Below are 20,826 nucleotides of genomic sequence, written 5' to 3' on the forward strand. Positions count from 1 at the left end.
CAATCACCCCCTATCACCACCTGTCACTGTTACCCAACAGATTAGACCCTAATCTGCCCTTTGCGTGCACCCAATCACCCGCCCACACGCTCAGATTGCCCTCAGACCCCCCCTTATCAATTCGCCAGTGCATTTTTTACATCTGTTCTTCCCTGTAATAACCCACTGATCACCTGTCAATCACCTATCAATCACCCATCAATCACCCCGTCACTGCCACCCATCAATCACCCCCTGTCACTGTCACCCATCCATCAGCCCCTAACCTGCCCCTTGCAGGCAATCAGATCACCCACCCACACCATCAGATCGCCTGCAGACCCGCGTCAGATCACCTCCCAAGTGCATTGTTTACATCTGTTCTCTCCTCTAAACACCCACTAATTACCCATCAATCACCCCCTATCACCACCTGTCACTGTTACCCATCAGATCAGACCCTAGTCTGCCCCTTGCGGGCACCTAATCACCCGCCCACACGCTCAGATTGCCCTCAGACCCCCCCTTATCAATTCGCCAGTGCATTATTTACATCTGTTCTTCCCTGTAATAACCCACTGATCACCTGTCAATCACCTATCAATCACCAATCAATCACCCCCTGTCACTGCCACCCATAAATCGCTCCCTGTCACTGCCACCCATCAATCACCTCCTGTCACTGCCACCCATCAATCACCCCCTGTCACTGCCACCCATCAATCAGCCCCTAACCTGCCCCTTGCGGGCAATCTGATCACCCACCCACACCATCAGATCGCCTACAGACCCACCGTCAGATCACCTCCCAAGTGCATTGTTTACATCTATTCTCTTCTCTAAACAAGCACTAATTACCCATCAATCACCCCCTGTCACCACCTGTCACTGCTACCCATCAGATTAGACCCATATCTGCCCCTAGGGCACCCAATCACCCACCCACACCCTCAGAATGCAATCAGGCCCCAGCCCTGATCACCTCGCCAGTGCATTGCTTGCATCTATTCCCCCCACTAATCACACCTTGAGACACCCATCAATCACCTCCTGTCACCACCTGTCACCCCCTAGCACACCTGCCCATCAGATCAGGCCCTAATTTGCCCCGTGTGGGCTCCTGATCACTCGGCCAAACCCTCAGATCCCCCTGAGACCCCCTTCCGATCACCTCCCCAGTGCATTGATTGCATCTATTTTCCCCTCTAACCACCCCCTGAGACACCCATCATTGATGGGCCATCAATCACCTCCTGTCACCCCCCTGGCACTCCTATCTATCAGATCAGGCCCTATACAACCTGTCATCTTAAAGGTAACCCTGCTTATGACCGGTTCCACAAAATTTGCTCCCTCATAGACCACCTGTCATCAAAATTGGCAGATGCTTATACCCCTGAACAGTCATTATGAGACATTTGGTTTCCAGGCTACTCATGGTTTTGGGACCGTAAAATGCCAGGACAGTATAGGAACCTCACAAGTGACCCCTTTTTAGAAAAAAGACACCCCAAGGTATTCTGTTAGGTGTATGACGAGTTCATAGATTTTATTTTTTGTCAAAAGTTAGCGGAAATTGATTTTTATAGTTTTTTTCACAAAGTGTCATTTTTCACTAACTTGTGACAAAAAATAAAATCTTCTATGAACTCACCATACACCTAACAGAATACCTTGGGGTGTCTTCTTTCTAAACTGGGGTCACTTGTGGGGTTCCTGAACTGCCCCGACATTTTAGGGGCCCTAAACCGTGAGGAGTAGTCTAGAAAACAAATGCCTCAAAATGACCTGTGGATATGACGTTGGGCCCCTTAGCGCACCTAGGCTTCAAAAAAGTGTCACACATTGTATCGCCGTACTCAGGAGAAGTAGTATAATGTGTTTTGGGGTGTATTTTTACACATACCCATGCTGGGTGGGAGAAATCTCTCTGTAAATGGACAATTGTGTGTAAAAAAAAAATCTAAAAATTGTCATTTACAGAGATATTTCTCCCACCCAGCATGGGTATGTGTAAAAATACACCCCAAAACACATTATACTACTGCTCCTGAGTACAGTGGTACCACATGTGTGGCACTTTTTTGCACCCTAAGTGCGCTAAGGGGCCCAAAGTCCAATGAGTACCTTTAGGATTTCACAGGTCATTTTGCGACATTTGGTTTCAAGACTACTCCTCACGGTTTAGGGCCCCTAAAATGCCAGGGCAGTATAGGAACCCCACAAATGACCCCATTTTAGAAAGAAGACACCCAAAGGTATTCCGTTAGGAGTGTGGTGAGTTCATAGAAGATTTTATTTTCTGTCACAAGTTAGCGGAAAATGACACTTTGTGAAAAAAAAACAATTAAAATCAATTTCCGCTTACTTGTGACAAAAAATAAAATCTTCTATGAACTCACCATACTCCTAACGGAAAACCTTGTGGTGTCTTCTTTCTAAAATGGGGTCATTTGTGGCGTTCCTATACTGCCCTGACAATTTAGGGGCCCTAAACCGTGAGGAGTAGTCTTGAAACCAAATGTCGCAAAATGACCTGTGAAATCCTAAAGGTACTCATTGGACTTTGGGCCCCTTAGCGCAGGTAGGGTGCAAAAAAGTGCCACACATGTGGTATCGCCGTACTCAGGAGAAGTAGTATAATGTGTTTTGGGGTGTATTTTTACACATACCTTGCTGAGTGGGAGAAATATCTCTGTAAATGGACAATTGTGTGTAAAAAAATCAAAACATTGTCATTTACAGAGATATTTCTCCCACCCTGCATAGGTATGTGTAAAAATACACCCCAAAACACATTATACTACTTCTCCTGAGTACGGCAATACCACATGTGTTGCACTTTTTTGCAGTCTATTTGCGCTAAGGGGCCCAAAGTCCAATGAGCACCTTTAGGCTTTACAGTGGTGCTTACAATTTAGCACCCCCCAAAATGCCAGGACAGTAAGCACACCCCACAAGTGACCCCATTTTGGAAAGTAGACACTTCAAGGTATTCAGAGAGGAGCATAGTGAGTCTGTGGCAGATTTCATTTTTTTTTTGTCGCAAGTTAGAAGAAATGGAAACTTTTTTTTTGTCACAAAGTGTCATTTTCCGCTAACTTGTGACAAAAAATAAAATCTTCTATGAACTCACCATGCCTCTCACTGAATACTTTGAGATGTCTTCTTTCCAAAATGGGGTCATTTGGGGGGTATTTATACTATCCTGGAATTTTAGCACCTCATGAAACATGTCAGGTGGTCAAAAAAGTCAGAGATGCTTCAAAATGGGAAAATTCACTTTTGGCACCATAGTTTGTAAACGCTATAACTTTTACCCAAACCAATAAATATACACTGAATGGATTTTTTTTTTTATCAAAGACATGTAGCACAATAAAGTTGGACAAAAATGTATACAGGCATTTTACTTTATTTGAAAAATGTCAGCACAGAAAGTTAAAAAAATCATTTTTTTGACAAAATTCATGTTTTTTTTGATGAATATAATAAAAACTAAAAATCACAGCAGCAATCAAATAGCACCAAAAGAAAGCTGTATTAGTGACAAGAAAAGGAGGTAAAATTCATTTAGGTGGTAGGTTGTATGACCGAGCAATAAACCGTGAAAGCTGCAGTGGTCTGAATGGAGAAAAAGGCTCTGGTCCTTAAGGGGTAGAAAGACTGTGGTCCTCAAGTGGTTAAAGGGGAACTGAAGAGAGAGGTATATGGAGGCTGTCATGTTTATTTCCTTTTAATCAATACCAGTTACCTGGCGGCCCTGCTGGTCTATTTCTCTGCAGTAGTATCTGATTAAAACCAGAAACAAGCATGCAGCTAGTCTTGTCAGATCAGACTTATAAGTCTGAACCACTGAAACACCTGATCTGCTGCATGCTTGTTCAGGGGCTATGGCTAATAGTATTAGAGGCAAAGGATCAGCAGGGCTGCCAGGCAACTGGTATTGTCTAAAAGAAAATAAACATGACAGCCTCCATATACCTCTCTCTTCAGTTCCCCTTTAAACAAACGTTAGCAATAGCAACTTCCCTCATAAAAATGAGTGAGTGCGACAATAACCAGTCTATAAAGCAAGTGGAGACAGTGATGATGTTTGATGTTTTTGGAGGAGAACTGAACAGCAGGAGATGCTTCCAGTAACATTTTACCGGCTGCACTACATGATGGAATTGAACATGCACTGTAAAGTTGCACTTTTCAATGCATATTTTCTTTCTCTTTAATTGGCATCTGCCGAAACTAGAGTGGGTTTGTCACTGATCATATCTGTGCATAGGAAAATTAGATTGTAAGCTCCTTTGGGGCACAATCTGATGTACCGTAAATGTTTTTATACCCTGTGATTAAGCATTATAAATTAAAAAAACAAAATAATAAATTCAATTTAAACATTAACAAATGACTGGTCATGCTTAAAACAATCCTCTAGCAATTATTTTTATTAATTCCCCACCCTTCCCTCCATCCCCTGAACATCTGTTCATTAGCAAGAAAATTACAAATAGAGATGGGACGAAACCCAAATTTCCTTGAATCTGAAACCCGAATAGATTTTCAAATTTTTTGAATCTCTCGAATCTCGTGAGTCCTCCTTTACATAAGAGTTGTGTGATGCGTGTAAGAATAGTAGTTAGACGTAGAATACACTTTTGGATCACACAATTCTTATGCATAGGATTCACGAGATTCGAAAAGATTTGAGGATCTTTTTGGGATTCGGATTCGAGGAAATTTGGTATTCGTCCCATCTCTAATTACTAATACTAAATACCCATTTTTTTAATCTCCCTATTTTACAAGGGTTGTCATTGGAGCATCCATGTGCCTCCTGCTCAGAAGACATAGATGGTCCGCACTTATACACTTGACACAAAGCCGACATGTTTCGGACTCAGAGGTCCTTACTCATGGCTAAAAATTACAACACTGCACACCAACTATATATACATATGTACATAACCCCACCCCAGGCTGTGGGATGGGCAAAGGAGGAGGATCCCACACTCCACCCATGGTAGAGGTAGGAGAACACCCATCTGTTACAGCTGAGCTCATATACAATCATGTAAAATCAATGTGAATGACATAGTAATACATATGACCAATTAAAATTATTATAGACAATCAGTGTTCAAAGCTCAAGGCCATTAGGGACAAAAATTATACAAAAAAAATTATACAAACAGGAAGAACAGGGGGTACACATAAAGACCCCTTAGTGGGTGACAAGGGCAAGAACCCACCATGAGTCCAAAGCTTCCTGCTCAGCTACAGGAACAGGTGAGGCCCAAAAAGCCACTCTCTACTATTGGAGAGCACTTTGTCAAGTCTGCAACTCACCCTTTCTCTGCTTAACCTCATGGGAGATTAGTGGGGCCAAAGCTGCAATGCTCTCAATGAGTGATAGGGGGCATTCTACTTCTGGAAGGAGCCTAACTACACATTTTAAAGAGGAACTTTAGCAAAACGGGGAAAAAAATAAATCAATACATTGCAAAGTGAGAAGTTAAAAAATAGAGGAGAGATCACAAAATGATTGATATTCGCCATGTAATTTGTTCATGTTGTTTGATTCACAATCAGGCTTCAAAAAGGCTACATTTCCACTAGTGCAGTGGTTCCCAACCTTTTCCGGCCCGGGGAACACTTTCTGACCAAATTTTTCTCCGGGGAACGGCGGGGGGGCAGGTGCGGCCCCCGGGTGTTTGCGCGAACAGTATGGTGCCCCAGTATAGCCAGTATAGTGCCCCAGTATAGCCAGAATAGTGCCCCAGTATAGCCAGTATAGTGCCCCAGTATAGCCAGAATAGTGCCCCAGTATAGCCAGTATAGTGGCCCAGTATAGCCAGTACAGCCAGTATAGTGCCCCAGTATAGCCAGTATAGTGCCCCAGTATAGCCAGTATAGTGCCCCAGGATAGCGCCCCAGTATAGTGCCCCAGGATAGCTAGTATAGTGCCCCAGGATAGCCAGTATAGTGCCCCAGTATAGCCATTGTGGGTAGGTGGTGCCCCCCGCTGTTATTACCTTAACAGCTGCCGCTCTCCCCTCTCCGGCGCATGTGTTTATTCAAGCAGCGTATCTCCCGGCTGCTCTGTGTGATCCGGCAGGAAGCATGGCAGCGGCTTCCTGTAGTGGCGATATGTATCGCCGTTACTATGGTAACCGAGCCCTGCTTCCTGCGCATCACACACAGAGCAGCCGGGAGATACGCTGCTTGAATAAATACATGCGCTGGAGAGGGGAGAGCGGCCGCTGCTAAGGTAATAACAGCGGTGGCCGCGGGGATGGGCAGGAGGGGGAGAAGAGGACGGCACACCAGGCAACGTCCCGCGGAACACTAGTGTGCCGCGGAACACTGGTTGAAAAACGCTGCACTAGTGCATAGGAATGTATGCGAGTTTTGAAGCTAAAATGCATACATTTTCGCGTATTTTTCTAAATATGCGGTTTTTATCCATATCAGTGCCTGTGTGCTTATCTATGAAATTTTAAGCGAAAACGTATGTGAGTTCACATGGAAATTTGCATGGCGAAAACGCAGGCGGTTTTCCTATTAATTACATTACATGTGAATTGCACACTATGCGTGCGGTGTGTTAATTCAGATGGCTCTGTTGTGCAAAATTTTTCTGCACAGTTTGTAATGGAAACAGGCCCACTGACTTGAATTGTCATGCAAATCTGCATGCAGAAAATGCATGCGGATTCGCATTAGTGGAAACGGGCCCTTAGACATGAAAAAAAAAAAAATAGACAACACCAACTGCCATTATCTATAACCACACCCACTAACAATGTGATAGGCTAACAGGTTGTCTTTTTTATAGATCTACCTATGCACAGAAGGAGATATTGATTGCTTGGCAGTTTGAAACAGCCGTTATTGCTCCCAATGCAACAAGGCTCCCACAGTGTGATGTCAGGACCTAGGTCCTGACATCACACCGTGGGAGGGGTTTCACCACAATATCACAGTCATGCAGGCTCTCCTGATGATCTATACAAGAAAAGGTAAAGATTTCTCATGGGAAAGGGGGTATAATTTAGTGATTGGGATGAAGTTCAGTCCTTGTTTACAGTTCCTCTTTGTCTCAGGATCATAAAAAATATACATATAAAATGTATTTATCTTTTTTTATTTTTAATAAGTGGAATGTGTGGGGGATGGGAAGAGAATAGAGGAAGTAAAATAATTCTTCTTAAATTGGAATTTGTATCCAAATAACAATAAATCAATTCACTTAGGCATAAGGCACCGGATTGGGATATGTAAATCGATAGGCAAATGTGTTGGCTACAGCCAAATCCTCAGAAATAATAATAATTAAAAAAAAAATCCATTCTGTAGTAAACTACTTACATCCAAGTTTTGCTGTCAATCACTTAACTTGAAGACGCTATGGTGCCATATACACTAATCTTAATTAGGCCAATTACATGAGTAAAATAGATGAAGTTAAAGACTCCGTAACTAATAGGTTTGTAGCTTAAAGGCAACTTTTCTCTGGCTGAAGAGCTTGAGTAAAGGGTGGCAAAGACAGGCGATGGCAATGACGGCCAGGCTCCCCATGACCAGAGCCAGCCCCGGCCCCATCCCGTCACTGGCATACAACTGACCTTTAATTAAAACAGACAAGGGTATTTAAACTAGACTGCGTTTGGCTTCCAGGCCCCCCCTCTCCTCTTTTCTCTTTGCTCTTTTTGATGCCTTTAGTGTTTCAGAAGGTGGAAGTTGCCATTGTGTGGCATAGGTCAGACATAGGCAGTGTTCTGCAGAAGGCTTTAACGCTGGCTGAGCACACAGAAAGGCTCTACTGGAGAGCTCAAGGCCTTTGACAATCACCATTGTTATGAAAAGGAACAGAGGCTGCTTCTGGCTGAAAATACCAAGTTCACTATCCAAAAAGCGACCTGTATAATAAAATCTGTGAATGACGGAGAATAAAGGGATGAGTGGGAGAAAAAGAGAGAGAGGGAGAGAGGGAGAAGGAGAGAGAGAGAGAGAGACAGGCAGAGGTTCATCATTATAGCAATGCACCGAGGATGCTCTACTCAGCAAAGCTGCACCAGAATCATGCTGTTGCTGTTTAGCGCGGGATTTGTGATGGTATTCCTCTGTGTTTTTGGCCATGCATTAGACAAGCCTGCCGTATCAGTACAATAAAGATCTGAGGCAGAAAACAACCAGATCTGCAACAGAGATAGCGCACCTGCGATAAGGATATGGGATGATTCCTGGTGGTTGTGCTTCCAACCGCCAAGGTTCTATAGTGAGATAGACCAGGAGCCCGATGGTGCAATATCGTTAGGTGAAGTTGGTGCGAGTAGGGTAGTGAAATATACCCACCAGGGTGGGTTGCACTCCTGAGTCCTGTAACCACGACAGAGCCTACGGGAAATTAACCATTCCCATTCAGTATCCCAGATCTGCTTGGCAGGTACTAGTTGGTCGCTCTCCTTAGGTATTTGGACACGTGATGTACCATATACTACCCCGCCCGGGAGGGTTGGACTATAGCTGAGAAAAATTGTAGGAGGCACCAAGAATATAACTAACTTTAATTATAAGGTATTGCACACTCTAACACCCATAACTGCTACAGACTTAGGCTATTTGTTATCAACCTGAGGAAGCGGGCCAGTACCCGTGAAACGTGTTGTCTTTTTTGTGCATCATTAAAATTATTTCTACCCATGTGGTTTGTCCATTCATAGATGTAAGATCTAATTACTCCTATACCTTATGATTTAAGTTAGTTATATTCTGGGAGCCTCCTACAAGTTTTCTCAGCACCTGCTATTAAGATTTTAAATTGATTCAGAGCAAATAAATCTATATAATACAGCTAATAAAGCTCTGTTTTGGGCTTGATGAATATTGATGATGACAGTTGAAAAATAAGAGCGTGGTCTTGCATGGTGGTGATCCTATACTAACTGCTGGCAGCTGCTGGTTATTCAAGTGTGAAAAGGTCAACATTATTGTAAAAAGTGTGTGAGTGTGCCTGAGTTAAGCGTGTGTTTGAGTGCTTATATACTGCATGCGTGCATGTATATATGTGTCTGTGTATGGATACCTGTGTGTACGTGTATGTTTGTGTTGCTAGACTGTTGCTATGAATGGAGGTGGAGGGGCGACAATCGGTGCAGACTACTGCAAGCAAGGGGAATGGTGAGAACAAGGCATTTGGGGGCTACTCAGGTGTCGCTAAGGATGCAACATGTCAGATCTTTAGGCATCGTCGGGTGCCCACTGTACACACACCAGATGCAAGCACAATTCTCGCCTGAGGTGTAATTTAATCTAATGTGTGTATATAATTTATATGTGTGCATTTTGCAAAAACAAACTGGACCTGATGCAATTCACTTTTTCTCTTTAGTTTTCTCCTACGAGAAACATTTTAATCTTTTGTTTAGAATACCTTTTTTAGCACTTAGCAATTGAAGAAGTGTCAAAAAGTAGGTGAAAAAGTACTGTCAAAATTATTCAGAGCATTTTGTTGCTTGGTGGAACTTAACCACTTGAGGACCAAGGGTTTATACCCCTCTAGTGACAACGCCTTTTCTTTTTTTCTTTTTTTTACGGTTTTGTTGCTCAGTCATACAACTTAGCTCCCAAATTAATTTTACCCCCTTTTCTTTCTTTGGGTGCTATTTCATTGCTACTGCTGTTTTTTTGTGTTTTTTTATTAATTAAAAAAGACCTTTATTTATTTATTTTTACTCCCCACCCCCCAAATTGACCCTAGAGTATGCTATATACTTATATACATACATACATATATAGTCATAAGGCTATGTCAGGGATTAGATTGTGAGCCCCTCCGAGAGACAGTTGGTGATAAAACAATATACTCTGTACAGCGCTGCGCAGGATGTCAGTGCTATATAAATATTTTATCAAATATTTACCTAAATAAACAGCCTGCCAGCATGAGCTCTCGTCTAATCTCGCTCCTCACGAAATGACGCCATATGGCGGCGCGGAGGAACATCAGAGCCTCTCTGCCACCGCCATATGGCGTTAGGCGGTTGGAAAGAGGTTACAAGGCATATTATTGATAAGATGTGGAAATATCACCTAGGAGAAAGCTTAGGAAAAAAGGTGAATCTGATCAGGCCCAATGCTTTTAAGATACTTACAAAACTTAAATTACTGTCACCCGCTATGTGGGTGCTTGTTTTTTGCTGTATCTCACAGGAGATATTTCTTATCTTCCTGTCCGGCTATAAAAAAAATTACAACTTACACAGATAGGGCACAGGACAACAATAAAAAACTAACAGGCTCTTAGCCCACCAAAAACTGGGCTTCATAATTGTCTGTTTATAGGTATCTACTGATCAAAACCATCACCTGAATCATACCACGCCAAAAAGCAGGAAAGCAGGCAACTCAGGTCTAAAGATCAGCTGAAATTCCTGGTGACACTTTGGACATGATATTATTTGCAGTGTAGATAGTTTGGTAGACAGAGAAAGGCCACCGTTTATTTGAACAGCAGTAGGATCCGTTAGGAATGCAGCCTGAGCCTATTGCAAAGAACGCTCAATTTTTACTTCTGAGGCAGCAAAAATAAATAGCCCTGAAAGGGCAGAAAAAAATCAGGAAATTGTTTTTTTTCCTTGAGTTAAGTTTCCCTTGAGTGGTCCCATTTTGTTGCTGTCTAGCCTTACAGCATGTAAAGTCCTAAGGCCTTCAGCTTGTTAGCACGACCCAACTCACAGATAGCAACTCGCTCTATACCTATGGCGACAGGGACACCCAAACAAAATGATTGTCATGTAAAACATTCGCCATAGGAACAAAATATGTCATTTCACAGTCATTGTAATACACGAAGAAATAGGATTAGCAAAGAATATCAGCAAGGTAAGTAGGATTAATGGCTACGTGCAGGAAATTGTGGAATTCTATCAGAACTGGGCATATGTCTTGTCTTCTATGTTACAGGTTCCAGCCTTGTTTGCTCTGCTCTACCAATATCAGCCATATAAATATAACTTTTATAATTGTTTTAATTTGTTTTCAACACCCTGTGATTTCAGAATGAGTCCTCCTAGGGATCAGAGACACAAGCGTGGCGATTAAGCACACAATGCTGTTCCAGTTTCTCAGCTCCCCCTCGTGGCCTCTGCCAGTGATGCAAGTAAGTTTTGTTCTGAAGGTTTACCATTTAGGTCCTCGTTTTTTTCACGAGAATTTTGTTGTAGATTGATTAAATGTATCTGGCTAATTACACAGGCTAAAATGCAAAAACATAACAAACAAAAAACAAAACTAATATTCAAATATTTAATGTGTTAAATGTATGACTTATAATGACAACAACAATAGTATAAAAAAATTGTTTATTATTATACATTATCATTTTTTGAACATTCAAATGTATTACGTAATGCAGAAATAATATTTAATTTGATATAATGCAAAATAAATAAAACCATGCCATCATTAATTATTTTTTTTTATAATAGGAGATATAGTAAATAAATAAATGAATTAATATACTAAAATAATAAATATACAATGTTGGGAAGCAATGTTTTATAAATAAGTAGCAAACTTTTTAGATAACTTCCAAGCACCAGAAAAAAAAAGCAAATTTCCCCGTTACCGGGGAAAGTATTGACAATTATAGATATAAATTCCCTGTATTATTAATGGAGAAGCAGTCTTGAGCCATTTTATCTAACCTGCCTAGCAACTAGCAAGTTGTTGTTTTAAATATATATATATATATATATATATATATATATATATATATATATATATATATATATATATATATATATATATATATATATATATATATATATATATATATATATATTATACAGTGAGTGGAAAAACGTTTATTCACAAGATTAAAAAAACAAAAAGACACTCAACAATTATCTAATAATATGAAGTGTAGTGAGACAACAAAAATAAAACACGCTCACACACACAAATTTGTAAATGCTAGACACGTAATTCACTCACACACACACACAAATGCACACAGGGCATATTAAAACTTGGTACACACACACATCCAATCTTAAATAGGAACTCTAGTGAAAATAACGTAATAAATATTTTTTATTTTTATTTTTTACAATATTCATTTATAAATTATTTAGTCAGTGTTAGCCCATTTTAAAATCTTTCCTCATCCTGATTTGCATAGTAAATTTTATCACAGGAGGTAATATCTTTAGTCCTGGCTGGCGATCTCCAGGTAATATTTGGCTAATCTGAGTTCTAAAGCCAGTACAAAATATACCTGACCTCCCAGAATGCTTATGCCTCAATGCTCATGCATAAGCTATACATTGCTAGGAGGGCGGGGCTGCATTCAGTATACAGCAATATATAGATACAGGGAGTTTTCCTGATACCGAAATCAGGAAAATCAATGTAAGGCTCCCTGCACACTGCATGCGATTCCGATTTTTAATCAGTTTTTACATCCGATTAGGATTTTTAATCGTTACTGCACGCTGCATTTTTTTCCTGCGTTTTTCTGTTGATTGCATTCAGGGAAAATCGGAATTGCAAATCGGAACCGGAATCGCAAAACGGATTTGCAGTGTGCAGGAAACCTAAAAGTGTGTATCCTGCTTAATTTATTACATTCTGCTATGTGTCATTACAATGCCTCTTTAATTGCCCAATTTTACCACCTCCATGTGGTATGAGGTCCAACAAATTGCGAATACTTTGAACAGATTGTGTAGGTTAGCTCTCATAGTACATGGAAGAGGTAAAACTGACCAACAAATTGGACGTGCGGATTGCACCTTAACACACTGTACAGTCTTGACAGTGATTCATTAGAATGTGAGATCTTAATGTTGACTTATAATACTTTTTTTTACATACCTATATTCAAAGAAAATCTGTGTGTACTTCAATATACACTTTATATAATGTAAGCTGTAAACATAATTGATTTTCTAAAGGAAAGCTGGAGCTGGTTCTATGCTGGGCATACACGGGTCGTTTTTTTTGTTATCAATCGAGCCGCTGATGGCTCGATTGATAATATCTGACATGTCCGATGACCCGGCGGATCGATTCCGCGCTCGATCCCCGTGGGCGGACAATAGCGGAAAACGAGTGGAAGATAAGCAAGCGCCCGCGGGGACGAGCGGGAATCGATCCAGGCGCGTGCGGGAAAAGCGGGGACGCGCGGGGACGCGGCGGGAGTCGATCCAGCGGCTAATCGAGCCGCAAAAATGACCCGTGTATGCCCAGCATTACAGAACTAACATGAAATGCCGATTATGTTACTTCTGTAAACCCTTTGAGGCAGGGTCCACACCTATTACAATTATCATGTGCTTTGTGCGAAAACTTTTTCGCTGCACCTCCAATGAAAGTCAATGGAGAATCACGCTCTTCTAAAATTCGTATTTTCACGTTCACGTTTTTGTATATGTGAAAGAGAAATATTTCTTACAGCATATACTGTATTTGCACATCGCATGCAAATTCCCATTGGCTTTTATTAGCTGCACATACGAACACAAATTAGCTCTCATACGAACACAAATATTGATGCGAAAAACCGTTCAGTTTTCTGCAATGATAAGTGTTAGCCCTGCCTTAAAGTGCACCTGAGGCGACATGTGACATGATGAGATAAACAGGTGTATGTACAGTGCAAAACATATCAATAGCCAGGCTGTTTTACTTGCTTTATGTGGCTTTCCTGAACAAGTTAATCTTTCAGGCATGCTTCTGTCTTGTCGGTACCTTGTCGGGAATATAGTAGACTTCACTGATAAGCAAATTACAGCCATAAAAGTTTTCCTGGCAGAATACAACTTCTGAGCACAGGGAGAAGTAGAAAAATGTCAATAGTTCATATAGTTTAACTCTGGAACCAGGGGAGTAACTAGAAATCACTGGGCCCCCTGCAAAACTTTGGATGGAGAGCCCTAGACACTAAAACATAACTACGGTACAAAGCATTTTGGGGAAGGGCAGAAAGGTTGGGTGTAGAACAGGACTGTTCACAAGACCCTGCTGAACACTGAATAGGGACTGTCTACAAATCTTTGTCTGTAAATTTTTGTATGATTCCTTATCAGTGGTCGAGCAGATGCAGTCATTAGAACAATTGTGCAGAGAGCAGAAAGCTTTTTCTCTCAGTGCCCTTAGTTGTCAGTCTCTCAGGACAGGGAAAAGAAACTTCTCCTCCACGGGGCCCCCTGTGGCTTCTGGGCCCCCCTGCAGCTGCATCCCTTGCAGGGTCTATTGTTACACCCCTGTCTGGAACACTTAATAGGCTGCCACTGATTAGAGGCAGTAAAACATTCAAATACTTTCTAAATGTTTAAATATTAAAGAAAACCATGGGCTACTTAAAAAAAGTCATTTTTGGGAGTAGTTAGTAGGACTAATATAATTGTTTATATTATCAGTTTATTTTCCCCTCAGGTTCACTTTAATGTTCCTTTAAATTGATTGGTTAAATGTTGTTCTGTCTTGTACACTTTTAATGACTCCATTCACCAGTCAGTCAGTCAATTCTCTTATTCTTGGTCTTTCCATCTTTCTATGTGAGGAGAGAGGGTATGCAGCGCTGTGCAAAGCCGCAGATATACCTGTTGTAAGTGGGAGACATCAGACAGTCATTCATCTCCAGCTATCATCATGCCCCTGATCACGCTGTAAGTTGAATACTATATGTGACATGTTAATTCTGTGTGCTGCGAGTGTATCAGTAGGACTTTGACCATTGGTGAGGATGTGGCAGGAGGTGAGCTGTGCTGTCTGTCAGCGTGATGATTGACACATGTCTCTATCGCAGCAGCTGCTGGTAGCCCCACTTACCTGACCTTTTATTACATTTCTCAGTACCTGACAAGCCAGCCTGACAGCAGAATAACAAACAGGCGGCTTGTAATCCATCCTGTGCTGGACAAGGAGATGCAGAGTAGTCACAACTCTACACGAGAACAGAGTCAGTGCAAAGCACACACAGTGCTGGCCTGTTATATGATTAGGAGTGATAACCTGCACTGCCAGCTCACTCTGGCCTGGTCACATGTCTCTATCGACTGCTCTGGCCTTTTCACAGGTCTATATCTACATTGTAGACTAGTCACACTACTATATCTTTGGACTAATCACATGTCTCTGTCTATGCTCTGGGCTTGGTCACATGTCTCTATCTCTGCTTTGGCCTTGTTACAGGTCTATATCTACACTGTAGCCTAGTCACATTGCTATATATATACTGTGAACTGATCACATGTCTGTATACTGTGGCCTGTTCACAAGTCTCTGTATGTAACGTGACAGTGTAATGGTTAAGGGCTCTGCTCCGGACATAGGAGACCTGGGTTCAAATTCAGTAAAAGCCAGCACCTATTCAGCAAGGAGTTCTTGGGCAAGACTCCCTAATACTGCCTACTGAGTGCACTCTAGTGGCTGCCTCACAAGTGCTTTGATTCCGACGGGAGAAATGCACTACACGAATAATAGAATTATTATTATTATCGTGACCTGGTCACATGCCTCTATATGGCCTGATCACAGTCTGTGTCTGTGCGTGGATACGTTGTGCCCGGCGCCGCCCCCAGCCATGACATCACGGCCACAATGCCTCTCTCCTCTCCTGATTCCCTATTGGCTAGCGGCGGGCAGCAGAATTTCATAGGAGCTGCCGGCAGCAAAATGTTATGTGACGCAGCCACATGGCCGAGATCTATCAAATAGGCGGTCGCGATCTATCTATTGGGCACCCCTGCTCTACATGGAGGTAGTAAAATTGGTCAGTGATTTGACAATCATAATTGAAAGTGTGTACCAGGATTTATACCTTGTCTTATCTTTAGTCATGTGTATATATATATATGTTACGGCCAGAACCCGAAGTTTGGCCACTTCTAGTTCTGGCCGGCCACTTCGGGTTCTGGCCGGCCAATGTGCGAAGTGGCCACTGCGCCGCGGCCAATGTTAGAAACGGATTGATTCCTGCGACATTAATGTATCTTCTGGCCGCAGCGCAGCGGCCAAACGTATAACCACTTAGTTAATTTGTTGCAATTAAGCCGGCGGCAATGTAACAATTCAAGCCGCCGGCTTTTTCTCTGCCTCTCTCTCCTTCTCCTCCCCCCCCCCCGCCTCTCTCTCCTCCCCCCGCCTCTCTCGCTCTCCTATGGGCAGCCGGCGGGGACACGAGTGTCCCCCCCGAGTCGTTCGTCGTGGCAGGGAAGCCTGCCGTTCTTGCAGAGCGGGTGCTGGCAGAAGCAATGTCTGTAGCCTCCCCGCTCTGCTGCCCCTGCTGCGACGAACGACTCTCGGGGACACGCGTGTCCCCCGCCGGCTGGCCATAAGAAGAGAGAGAGAGAGAGAGGCAGATAAAAAGCCGGCGGCTTGAATTGTTACATTGCCGCCGGCTTAATTGCAACAAATTAACTAAGTGGTTATACGTTTGGCCGCTGCGCTGCGGCCAGAAGATACATTCATGTCGCAGGAATCAATCCGTTTCTAACATTGGCCGCGGCGCAGCGGCCACTTCGCACATTGGCCGGCCAGAACCCGAAGTGGCCGGCCAGAACTAGAAGTGGCCAAACTTCGGGTTCTGGCCGTAACATATATATGCTCTGGACAAATGTAGATGTCTAACCTTTGCTCTTGTCAGCACTACGTAATATTTGGGAGCTTTATAAATAAAATAAATAAATAAATAAATAAATAATTGTACTTCTATAAGATACTCCAGTCTTTGTCATCTGTATACATTGCCCTTCCTTCACATATGTACATATCTGTTCTTTATAGCCATATGTGTTTATATCTACAGTATACACTGGTCTTTAATATGGTGCTCTCTGAAGTGTATATGTATACCTTGTCATATTTTTTTTTTGTCTTTACTTTTCTTCTTCTGTCCCTTACTAGATGCACTTTCGATATACGATTTTATGTATACGATTCGATACAGATTGTTAATCGAATCGTGATAGAAATGCCAATGTGTCGTGTAGAGACCGCGATTGATTCGATATGCGATCTTAGCAATCGTATTCGCATATCGATCGCATATCGAATCGGGCTAACAATTGTACCGTGTAGATTAAGCTAGAAGCCTAATCTACACGATATGATTCTTTGTACGATTCGATTACGATTCTATTTACGATTCGATTAAATCCGACATGTCCGATCGGGATTCGATTCCATTCAGTTCGATTTGCAATTGCAAAACAATGGCAAATCGAATTGCATTGAATCGAATCCGAACATGGTGGATTTAATCGAATCGTAAATAAAATCGTAATCGAATTGTACAAAGAATCGTATCGTGTAGATTGGGCTTTAGGGAAGCATACAAACTTATTATTGCCATGATTATTGTCTAGTGTCCCTGACAGTCAAAGGTCTATTTCAAGGAAACTAATCATCTTACCAGTATGTTTTTGGGATGTGGAGGAAATTGAAGTTTCCAAGACAAGACAAGACAAATAACATTTATATTGCGCTTTTCTCCTTGCGGACTCAAAGCGCCAGAGCAGAGCAGCAGCCACTAGGGCGCGCTCTATTGGCAGTAGCAGTGTAAGGGAGACTTGCCAAAGGTCTCCTACTGAATTAGTGCTGGCTTACTGAACAGGCAGAGCCGAGATTCGAACCCTGGTCTCCTGTGTCAGAGGCAGAGCCCTTAACCATTACACCATAAGCCAACTGCAGAGGAAATCCTCACAAACATGGATGTAACATACAAACTCCATGCTGTAGTGTCATGGCTGAGGTTCAGACTGACCATCAGTAAGTAATATTTATAGTGGATAGCACTCTTGCCTTTCAGCACTGGTGTCCTGGGTAGAGATGTCGCAAACATAGAATTTTCCATTTACGAACAGCGAATGCGAACTTCCAAAAATGTTCGCAAACAGGCGAATCTGGTGAACAGCCATAGACTTCAGTGGGCAGGCAAATTTTAAAATCTACAAAGACTGTTTCTGTCCACAAAATTGATGAAAAAGTTGTTTCAAAGGGTCTAACACCTGGACTATGGTATGCCGGAGGGGGATTCATGACAAAAGTTTCACCAAAAGTTAGGGAGTTGACGCAAAGTTGGGTTTTAATTCATAAAGGGCAGAAATCACATTATGCACAGCTTTGGGTGTCAATGGGCTGTGGAGTGTCTCGCACAGAGAAATACAATAGTACTATCAGAATACAGTGAAATAATAATGCAAAGGCGTGGTTCTGTGCCTGCAACTTAATGTAGCAACAGCAGTAGAGTGCACACAGCTCTGGGTGACAGTGCGCTGTGGAGTGTCTCAAATGAAAAAAAAAAAACCCCATAGGGAACCGATGTGCTAGGGGTGCTTTCACAGCAAGTAAGGAACAAGAACACAGGCCTAGCTAATGCTTTCCCTCCCTATCAGCAGCAATTCTGACCCTGCTCTCACTAACAGTCTGCAGCCAGCGGAGAATGAATCCAATATGGCCACTGCTACTGCTTTTTGATAGGGGGGTGGGGAGGAGGTCCAGGAAGGGGTGCTAGCTGATTGGATACCATGTGTCTGCTGACTGTGAGGTAAGGGATCAAAGTTTAGCTCAATGATGATACATAGGCGGCGAATCGAACACACCAAATGTTCGCTGTTCACCGCGAATGCGAACAGCGGATGTTCACAGAAAACTGCTCACCGGCAAACAGTTCTGGACATCTCTAGTCCTGGGTTACAATAGTAGAACATTATGTGCACGGAATTTGTATATTCTCCCTTGTATGACTATATGCTACGTGTAAAGCTCTACAGTACACTTTGATTGTAACTTGTTGGAGGAATAGTAAGTGGCATGACTATACTGCAGAAAATGTACATTCATACCCTGCCTTGCCATGGGTCTATATCTATACTCTGACTTTGTCATATAAGTACATTTTACCATTGACACATAAGTGTTGACTTTGTGGCCTGTGTGTCGTCACATAAAGTAAGCGGAGAAATGTTTTATATTTTGTATTTAGTTACATAATACATTTGTAGCATCTATAGATCTGTATTCATATACAGTATATCTGCATTTATCCCCAGTTCGAATCTCAGCCAGGCAGTGACGTAGCTAAGGAGCTATGGGCCCCAGTGCAAGTTTTACATTGGGGCCCCCAAAGCACTCTATACATAACAATTGATACAGCGCACCAAAACCTGCCAAGGACAACCACAGTATCAGAGGTGCAAGAGCAGGAGGGGGAACTGTTTGTTAATTGATTGCTACTATTCAATAATCTATAGAAGTGATTATTACCAGCACAGAACCAATGGAGAGCTAATTCTGCGGTTGGGGGAGGGTACCTCAGGGCCCCTCTGACCCAAGGGCCCCGATGCAGTTGCAACCTCTGCACCCCCAATTGCTACGCCATTGCAGCCAGGGCACTATCTGCACAGAAATTGTATGTTCTTCCCATGTCTGCATGGATTTCCTCCGGGCAATCCGGTTTCCTCCCACATCCCCAAAACATACAGATAAGTTAATTGGCTTCCCCTAAACTTGTCCCTAGACAAGGCATGGGCAAACTTGGCCCTCCAGCTGTTACGGAACTACAAGTCCCACAATGCATTTGCCTTTATGAGTCATGACTGTGGCTGTCAGACTCCTGCAATGCATTATGGGACTTGTAGTTCCTTAACAGCTGGAGGGCCAAGTTTGCCCATGCCTGCCCTAGACTATGATACACACACTACACAATATAGACAAATGACTATGGTAGGGATTCGATTGTGAGCCCCTCTGAGGGACAGTTAAAATGACTAGACATTATACTCTGTGCAGTGCTGCGGAAGATGTCGGTGCTATATAAATACTTCTACTATCTATCTATCTATCTATCTATCTATCTATCTATCTATCTATCTATCTATCTATTTATCTATCTGTCTGTCTATCTTTGCATCTCTCTCACACATACACATTTTTTACTGTCTCTGTCTGTCTGCTTGTGTACCTATTTGTAAGTATTAAATCATTTCCTACTTACAAGAGTCTAATGCATTATTTATTTTGTCAGTATATGGGAATGTACATCATATATACGGTAACTCTTGCACATACCTGCATGCAGCATGTGAAATAAAATATGGATATCTGTTGCCTTGTATCCCTTATGTTACATGGTAGGTTTCCCAAACATTGCTGTGTCAGTTATGACAATGATTACATGTGTAGTCAGCTCCAGTTTCAGTGTTTATTTTGTTGCCCCCTCTGGTAATTGGTGGCTGGACAGACAACAGGGCGGACATTGGAAACTACATAAACTTTGGGGAAGTTATTAGCTCCGGGCTGGATTAGTGTAAATAAGCAATGGAATTTTCATTTTTATGTTTACAAATGACTAGACCGAATCAAGATTACAGAACACGATTAATGCTTAATTATTAAAGATGATGTGAAAAGTAATTATGTTTGGATCAGGAGTTTAAGATGAAATCAAGTCCAGAATAAAAGCAGGAAAATAAATATTTGTATTTAATTTTCTTGTTAAAACTGTAACAGAGGTGCATGTTACATCTGCAGAAATAGCATTCCAAATGAATGAAATGATCTGTACTTTAGTATTCTAAGCATCTAAGTATCTGTTCTTATTCTTTACTTTAAAAAAAATCTATCTCTATCTATCTATTTATCTATCTATCTATCTATCTATTCATGCTTAGAGCCTCATTTTTTATATTAAATATATATAATGGTTTGAGCCTAGACTTGTTTGGAATTTTACAATTTATATGTGTATATATGTTAAACTGTTAAAAGGGTAATATGCTTAGAACAAATCAGTTTTCTTTACAGTGGGGGAAAAAAATTATATATATATATATATACATT

The 20,826-nt window shown here is 41.9% G+C and overlaps 1 long non-coding RNA gene across 1 annotated transcript in view; it reads left to right on the forward strand.

The window, feature by feature from the left end:
- The window catches only part of LOC137519640 (uncharacterized), a 41,736-nt gene that overhangs the window by 17,470 nt on the left and 3,440 nt on the right, over positions 1-20,826 (forward strand). The window contains exons 2-3 of the long non-coding RNA XR_011021057.1: positions 11,037-11,137; positions 14,546-14,651. This is a non-coding gene — a long non-coding RNA (uncharacterized lncRNA). The remainder of the gene's footprint in view (positions 1-11,036; positions 11,138-14,545; positions 14,652-20,826) is intronic.

This window comes from Hyperolius riggenbachi, chromosome 5, assembly GCF_040937935.1.
Source record: "Hyperolius riggenbachi isolate aHypRig1 chromosome 5, aHypRig1.pri, whole genome shotgun sequence".
In the NCBI taxonomy this organism is placed as follows: domain Eukaryota; kingdom Metazoa; phylum Chordata; class Amphibia; order Anura; family Hyperoliidae; genus Hyperolius; species Hyperolius riggenbachi.